The sequence below is a fragment of the Desmodus rotundus genome, chromosome 11, assembly GCF_022682495.2.
Source record: "Desmodus rotundus isolate HL8 chromosome 11, HLdesRot8A.1, whole genome shotgun sequence".
Classification (NCBI taxonomy): Eukaryota; Metazoa; Chordata; class Mammalia; order Chiroptera; family Phyllostomidae; genus Desmodus; species Desmodus rotundus.
In genome coordinates this window covers 89916770-89925464 of record NC_071397.1, presented here as the reverse complement: position 1 = coordinate 89925464, position 8695 = coordinate 89916770, and positions in this window count along the sequence as shown.

Here is an 8695-nt window from a genome sequence, read left to right as displayed (position 1 = left end):
TGTCAATGACCAGTAAGGTGAAAACTGTCATATGAATAGGTAATGAGAGGGCGATAGTGACAGAGGAATAGAAACTTTTTTTGAGCAGAAATGTCTCACAATATAATTTAGGATTCTTTTAGCTGCCACACATAATCCATGTCACAGGTACATTAAATTAGAGCCCTACGTTTTCTCTCACCTAAAAATAATCAACCACAACCTTGTTTGTCATTTGACAGGTATTTATCTAGTGCTTGTGATAAACCAGTCCCCTCTTCTTTTCCTTTTCACAGAGAGCTTTGATGAATCCATGATCTCTGCTGAAGCCAACCGCAGCCTCACGGGCTGTGTCCCGCCCGTGGACACGTGTAGTTTGGCTGCCTGGGGTGTCTGACCCGTGGCCCACAGGCTGCGTGTGGCCCAGGATGGCTATGAACATGGCCCCACACAAAATTGTAAATTTATGTAAAACATTATGAAATTTTTTTTGTGATTACGTGTTACAACGTATTTAATGTGTGGCCCAAGACAACTCTTCTTCTTCCAGTGTGGCCAAGAAACACCAAAACGTTGGACACTCCTTAGACTAAGTTTTTACAAACTTGAGCCAACATTTTAAAATGCAAATTTCATATAAATTGTTTTAAAAGACTAGATTTTTTTGTTTCTTTTGAAAACCCCAACCCCCTGGCAACACTGGGCTCCCATTCCCATGTGGCAATTGTGGCAATGATTAACTGGGGCTAGAATAGGGCTGGGTGCTTTGACTCGCTGTACCCTCCCCTATACACACGCACACAGTCACACACTCACACATGCACGAATACACTCAGATACACGCTCTTTGCAGAGACTGGCCCTCGGAGACTAGATGTGTCCAAAGCAGGCATCTGAGTTTTTAACCCCTGCACCATATAACCGCCACAGCCTGTCCCCCAGCACTCCTTACTTACTGGCCACAGCATTTCTGCCTCAACCAGAGGACAGGAAATTTCCTCTCAAAGCGAATTTAATCATAATTGTCAAATTCCATAACCAGCTCAGTTGGTCATCCTCCTCCTCGCAGCCTCTCAGAAACATCTGAATGCACTAAGCAGCCCCGCTTTCTGGACCCCCTCCATGCTGGGTTTCTTGGGCAGACGACTCGCCCTTGGTTCTTGCCCTGGATTCTCATCTTCCTGCTGACCTGGAGCCCGTCAGGCCTCCACCCTCACTGGTTGCCTGGCTCCATTGTCTCCATGAAATAACAGCCTTTCTCCAGTTCCTACAACTACATCAGCCTAAACGACAGAATCGCCAGTTAAATTTCTATTCTGGAAGGGAGGTCTGTTTGTTGTGTGTCCCCAAACAGATGGCACCTGGAGCTCCTGATGTCAGAAGGTAAACTCATTAGCCACCCCTGCAGATTATATCATTATCACTACGAACACAAACCTTACAGTTATCTGCAGTATCTAAGACTCCTCTTTGATCTCTTTGTCTTGTGACAACTCCCTCCTCCACCTCCAGAGTCAGTCAATTCTATAAACAGAATGACTCTTCTGTCTCCCTCCCCTGAGACTGCCAGGGCTATTAGAAGAGAGGAGGCTTCATCAGCCCTTTCTGGCTACTCCAGTGCAACAGGCTTTGGACTGGATCCCTGGATGCTGTGCTCCTCCACTCAATTCCGTCCCGCACACCAACGGTGGGCAAATCTTCCTAGAGCGCTGTAACTCTTCTGTTCTGCTCCACCTAGCCTAATGGGAGTTCAAATTCCTTAGCCTGTGGCTAATGATGTGGCCTCAACCTCCCCTTTTACCTTCTCTTCTCCTCTACTCCTTTAGGATACAAGGAAACAAAACTCTAGGCTTTTCATATTTTCTGAGCTTTCTTGCACTATACTGTATTATTTTCTCTATTAAAAATGGATTTTTCCCCTTTGTTAGCTGATGGTTAAATGTTGCCAACCCTTTAAGCTTCAATTAAAATATTACTTTCAAGAAAGCTCTGGCACTCGCAGGTGTAAATAATCTCTCATTTTATTATTACTCTACGACCACATAACATTTGTTAGGTACTCACTATATGCTGATGCTGTTGTAAGGCGAGTATTATCTTTGTCCCAGTCTTAGAGAAAACAAGGTTAGAGAAGTTAAATAACTTGGCCCAGTGTTGCCCAGCAAGCAACACAACACATCATCATTTCTTCCTTTCTGGCATTTAACATGTTGACTTGGTACTTTGTATACTTAAATTGTCTTCTCCACCAGCTAGATACAAGCCCCTTGAGGTCAAGGAGAATGTCCTATATGGATATATTGCATGATGTACATAGCATCTAGCATGTGGCATGCACTCCAGTAAAATTCATGGAATTAATGGATATATTAATGACCTTCTTTCTGCTATAGTTTTATTTCTATAAAATGGGACAATACCAGCACTCTCCATGGCCCATGGTGGTAGGATTGAAAAATTAAATCCAGTCGAGTTCCCTGACAGTGCCTGGGATATAGATGCACTGCCTACCTGTCAGCTTTGCTAAGAGCTGCTGTGTGGGTCGTTGCCTATGTGTCCCTCCTGCTGGCCAAGGTGAAAGTGCTAACCCCGGCTGGGGGACACTGCAGGGCTCTGCTACTACACGCTTTCAACAGCTTTTCTCCTGCCTTTGCTGACTGCCTCGGTTTCGTCTGCAGGTGACTCAGAAGCATTAGATTCCCCAAGAGGAACTCAAAACCTTCTCATTGCCATGCTGCCCCAGTGGAGGGGGCTAAGCCAGCTCCACACCCCATACGCTCCCAAGTCACAGACTCCCTGGGGTCCGAAAGACCAAAAGGACTAGTATACTTTCAGCAGCCCTTCTGGAAGACATGTGATACCACTTTAATGGACCAGATTCATGGCATTCTCAAAGAATGATAAATATACTGACATAAACGTATGTGAAATTCATTATAACCAATGAAGAAATAGGAATTATAGTTATACTTATATTATTGTCCCAATAATAATAAAAGCTTTTTAAAACATATAAGACCTTTCTTTTAAAAGCACATATATTAATATATTCAGCCACAAAAAAAATCATTACTTGCATAGAGATACTAGTTCCAACTTTCTGGTAGTCATTCAATAGGCATTTGTGGGATAAGATTTAGAGCTAGTCCTCATACTCAAGGAATACATCCCGTGGTTCCCAATGGGTGGTGATTTTACGGGACATGTGGCAGGATCTGGAGACATGTTTTAGCTGTAAAGGCTGAATGGGATGTTAGTGCTATTGGCATCTAGTTAGTGAAAGCCAGAGATGTTGCTAAACATTCCACAATGCACAGGACAGGCCTCCACAACAAAGAAGGAGTCAGTCCCAAGGTCAACAGTGCCCAGGTTAAGGAACCCTGACATGGACTGAAGGTGTTAAAAACATTCCTGATAGCTTGAATCTGAGGCCAGAAGTGAAATGAATATGTTCACAGCCATATGCAATAGGAAAAATGAAAGACCCTGTTCCACATTTAATTTCCTGTTATTCTGCTCTGTAATTGATAAATTCTCTGAATCTATTATTTCCATATTGGTACTAATGCATATCTTCTTTAAAAAGAGAATGATCTGAAAATTAAATCATCTGAAAATTAAGTCCCCCCCCCTCCGCCAAGTGACATCAGCTTCAGAAACCCTGTTTTCCTGGTCACCCATGACTCAAGGGCTGAGTCGAGTGGCACATTCTCCACAACAGTGGTTCCTCTGTTGAGGGGCTCTCGTCATTTCAGCAGGGGTCACCCCGCCCAGGCGGCAACAGCTGAGCATCTGTAATCTGTTCCAGAACTGACTTCCCGGGTGAGATCTAAGTTTCCATGTGAAAGAACACTGACATTTTAGGGTTCTGCAAATACTATCTACTATATAGACCTGACCGTGAAGAAAATAATGTAAATAGAAGAAATAAAGAGAGAATCCCATCTTGACAAATGGCAAAAAAAGATAAGCACCGCTCTCGAGGACAGATCAGTGGTCCTGGTGATAAATGCCTGTTTTACTAGAAGACGTTAAATTCTATTTTTTGCCATAACTTACAACACACGCAATCCAAGATCCATTAAATTTAGTCCTAACATCATAAACTTTACTTCTGTCATTTATAAATATACAACAAAGTTGTTTGATGAAATTCTCATCTTTTTCCCAAGGACTGCTTAATATGAGTCAGTGGGGCTTTGGGCCACACACTCTAAAAGGGACAGGATCATGCTGTCACCCTGGCCGTTTGCATGTCTGTAAATCCTGTAAATCCGTAGCTCTGTCTTTAAACTGCCGACTTAAGAAGAGCTGTTTCAAACCAAGAGATGCATGGGAATTTTATATACAGCCAATAAAAAATCATTAAAAGAACTACTATAATTTAATACAACAGACACTCATTTCATTTTTGTTTAAGCTGGGAAAACAAAATAGTTGATGGTTTGCTTAAAATGAAATTTTTAAGCAAGCCATTTTCCTAACAGACCCAACCCTAGAGACACAAAGTGAATTCTGATAATGCCTTGGAAATACAATACCCTGTACTTCTAGTGACACAGAAAGCTAGGGCAGTCAGCTAGAGGCCGTAGGAAAGATAGGACAGTATGAATGACCACCGTGGCTGCCTGGCTGGAGGCCTGCCTTTCATGGAACTGGCCCCAGTCCCCACCACCACTCTCCAAAGGATGATGCCGCCTCCTGGCTAGCCTCTCCTTGTGGCCTTGCAGGAGAAAGGCGTCTTATTTCAGAAACCACTGAAGGTGGCGGGGGGTGAAATTGAGAATCAAAACTTCATTTCTATCTTCTTGCTTGCATGTTTCCCTATCTCACCAAATACAGCACAACTTCACCACAAGGAAGTATTCTCTAAGAAAAGCCACAGGTGGCTGGTGTTCAGCTAAGCACTATATTACAAAGTCCTACAGTCTCAGGATTTGAAAGTAGCTTGGACACGCATGCCTTTATGCAAATACATGCAAAGTGGAAAGGAAAGATAAGTTTGAGATGGAGATGCAAGTAAGATCCAAAAAAAAAAAAAAGCATTTAACTATGGATGACTAAGGTTGTCATCCTCAAAATCTTACCCACAGAAAAGATGGATAATTTAAATCTTATCTCCGTTTCGGTAATGGCATGTTTACTATGTGGGCGGGACAAATTATCCAGTTTTTAGTGCGGGACTATGGGATCAAAAGAGCAAGGTTTTTTTTAGTCAAATAGAATACTAATTAGCTAAATTCTTAAACAAAATGCTTATGTTCTCTGAGTCTTGTTTTCCTCATCTGTAAGTTCCTCTCCAAATCAGGCAGCTTGGGCTGCCATAATAAAATACATAATAAAATTTCCTTAAATGACGGAAATTTATTTCACACAGTTCTGGAGGCTGGGAAGTCTTAGGTCAAGGTGCCAGCCACTGCTTCCCTGGGGAGAGCTCTCCCCCCAGCCACCTTTTCTCTGTGTTCTCACTGACGCAGAGACACCCCTACCATGCCCCCAAAGAACTCATCCAAATGCAATTCCTCCCAAAAGGCCCATCTCCAAAACCATCACATCAGAGGTTAGGGCTTCAACACATGAATTTGCAGGGGGAGACAATTCAATCCATTACTCACTCAAAGTCGCTGAGAAAATTGCACAGTTCTTGGCAGGGAAGGATCTCAAAAATTGGGCAATGTAGGAGCCAAGAAACAGGGAGAAGGAAATTTGAGCCAGAAGCCAACGATCAAGGAGAAGGATCTGGTTAACAGGTGCAAGTCAGGCAAACGTTTAGAAATGAAGAACGTGCATGTGCCAGAGGCCACAGCACAGTAGGCTGAGTCCCAGTAACTAGGAGGAAGTAGGTCCCAAAGGTGGAGCAGTGAGATAAGCAGGCACCTGGAGCCACCAACGAAGGGTCACAACCGAGGCAAATCCTACCTTTATTTTATTTTTTGTCTGACAGTTACCCATGGTGGGGGTTGAAGGATGTGACTAGAAGTGGCAGCAAATGAATGGCCATGAATGTGTGTGTGTGTGGGGGGAGGTTGGGGGTAGCTTTTCATGTTTTCTCATTAATAAGTAAGAAGCAGTCTATCCAGCCTTGGTATCTACCCCATAATGAAGAGTCTTTCTCTTGCTGTCCCCAACTGTTAATCTGGCTGTATTTATAACCTTGCCCAGAGCTGTATCATTGGCCTAAACTTACCCCACTGGTTCACCCCCAGGGGACTGAGAGGCCTGGAAGGACCAGTGTTTGGCATCATTGCTGTGACTGTCTTTCTTGTAGGTGGGACTCCATGCCAGGCACCCCCTGTGGCTCTTCCTGGCCCCTCCCCTTGGCTGCTAGCACACTCCCACCACGCAGATGGTATCCTGCTTGCTGTGGTTCCCAGGAGAACCCAGAGGCTGCCCTGATGCAGTTGATCATAAAAATAAAACCTAGGTTGAGCAGTAAGCTACCCCATAGTATCACAGGCACATTCTTGTCCTTGCAAATTCCAGAACCTTAAATGGATTTGTTCCTTTCTCTCTCTTACTTCCTCCCATTGATGGCGCTCTTCCATCCTAGGCCAGTGAATGTGAATATCCCTGCAGTGTTATTCTTTAATTTTGATCTGTTTGCACTATACCTGGGAAGAAATTCCCAAAAGTTCCTAGATCTCAGTCAATACTCATTCTCAGTTCCTGCCACACTGCAGCCCTCACTCTGTCTTTCTGAGCTTATTGAAAGGAAGCTCCGGTTTCCATTTCTGTATCTGTGTGCATGTTCAGGATCTAACAGAGAGCTGGACACACAAGTTCAATGTTGAATAAATGCTTGCTGACCTGAAATAATACACTGATTTCAAGATTTTCTCTCTCTCCTTTTCCCCTCCTCACCACTGCTATTATTACCAGCCAACTTTCGCTATAGGTCTGTTCAAGTCAGTCCATTGTTATCAACTCAATAAAGGACGTTGGATTTCCATTCCTGTGACAACACAATGAACGGAACGCAGTAACTTCGGTTGCACGCAGACATTGCTAAGATCAGGTAGGGCAGTGAGTGATAGTGAAAAAGACACCCGTTGCTGGTGGAACGGAAACGGAAGACCCTCTGCTGCCCATGGGTATTTACAAGCTGCTGCTGTTCATACTTAATGCATCTGGGCAGTAATTAATGTCACCAGAAACACATATATAAAAGAAAACTCCTCTTAATAAGTATCACACAAGTAGACACTGGAGGTTACATTGATATAATTTGGGTAGAAATTGCTAAAATGACATGCAATGGACTCTCCTGTAATAAGCCCCACCTGAAGGAATAAAAGGGAGAGATTGCTAAGAATATCCTTAAGCTTCACTAAGGTTTATGTTTTACTTCGCTTAAGATTGCAAGTATTTTATTTAATTTCCTGTGTCTACTCTTAGAAAGACTATTTGAACTAAATATACCTTTTTAATCTCAGCTCTTGTTTACAACAATTCTTTCTCATTTCACCCTAATCAAATATGCCATTCAAGGTCTAGAATTTTATAGAGACATAACAGTAGTTATTTATATTCTGGGAGCAATACATTTTTGAACAGCTGGCAAAGCAGCTTAATATCGCAGCCAATCATTTTTGGCTGTAAAAATTCCGCATACTACGGTGCTGTTGAATAAAGAGTAACCTCATAATATTACTCATCCCAGGAAATGAGACAATCCCCACCCCCACCACTTTTTCTCTTTTTTGATTTTGGAGTTTTTCAGTTGAGCATTAAAATATTTTACTACTGTCTGACAAGTAATTTATAGTGGGAGATCAAAATTAGGCAAATGCAACTTTGATGTTAGATTGTCTGCCAGTAAAACCTTTGTTTATTCAACAAACAGTTATTACATTATTATGGACCTTCTTCTCCGTATGTTAAGAACTTGGAAAAACAAAGACGGGGAAGAAGACAGTCTGTTCTAGAGAAGCTCTAATGAGGGGACAGCAATAGGTAAACATGTCTTCAAAATGAAAAGTGATGACTATGAGAATGGACCCGCAACCAGTGTGCAGTGCTGAGCAGAGCTATGGGTAATGTTCCACCTGGAGAAACTCAAAACAAGCTTTCCTATGGAAGTGGCACGTGAGTGGGAACTTGAATGATGAAGAGGCTGCAGTCAGAGGGCATGGGAGCTTCAGAAGGAGCCAGAGGAGCAAAAGGATGGGGTTATACAAGGACACAAGGAAGCGGGTGCGGGTGGAGGGCAGGTGCCCAGGGCTGGGGTAGAAGGCTGGTTTCAGCAACAAAAACTGTGGATTGCGGACATGTAATTTGGGCCCTGGACTCAGACAATATGGTTCAAATCTTGACTTTATTGCCTGCTGGCTACAGGTAAAGTCAATTACCTGGTGGTTTTGAGAAGGCTGGTTAACAAATCTCCTAACTGTCTCATCCGTGTAGCGCAGGTGAATAACTGCACTCGCTTCCTGAGGCTGTGACAAGACTGCATGGCATTATAAACATAAAGCATGGGTCTAGCACGTTTTAAGGTTATCTCCATTTTAAATGTTATTATCTGCCTCGAGGCCCCGGGCATGTGAATAGTGGGAGGTGATGAAGGTCTTTAATCAAGTGAGTAGCATAAAATACTGGAATTTTAGAAAGATAAGAAAGACAAATGAAAGAATTGATGAGAGACAGGAACACTGGGAAGGAGACTCATGTACCACCCAGGCAAGAGGTGATGATAGTCGAATATTTTGAGCACAGATGT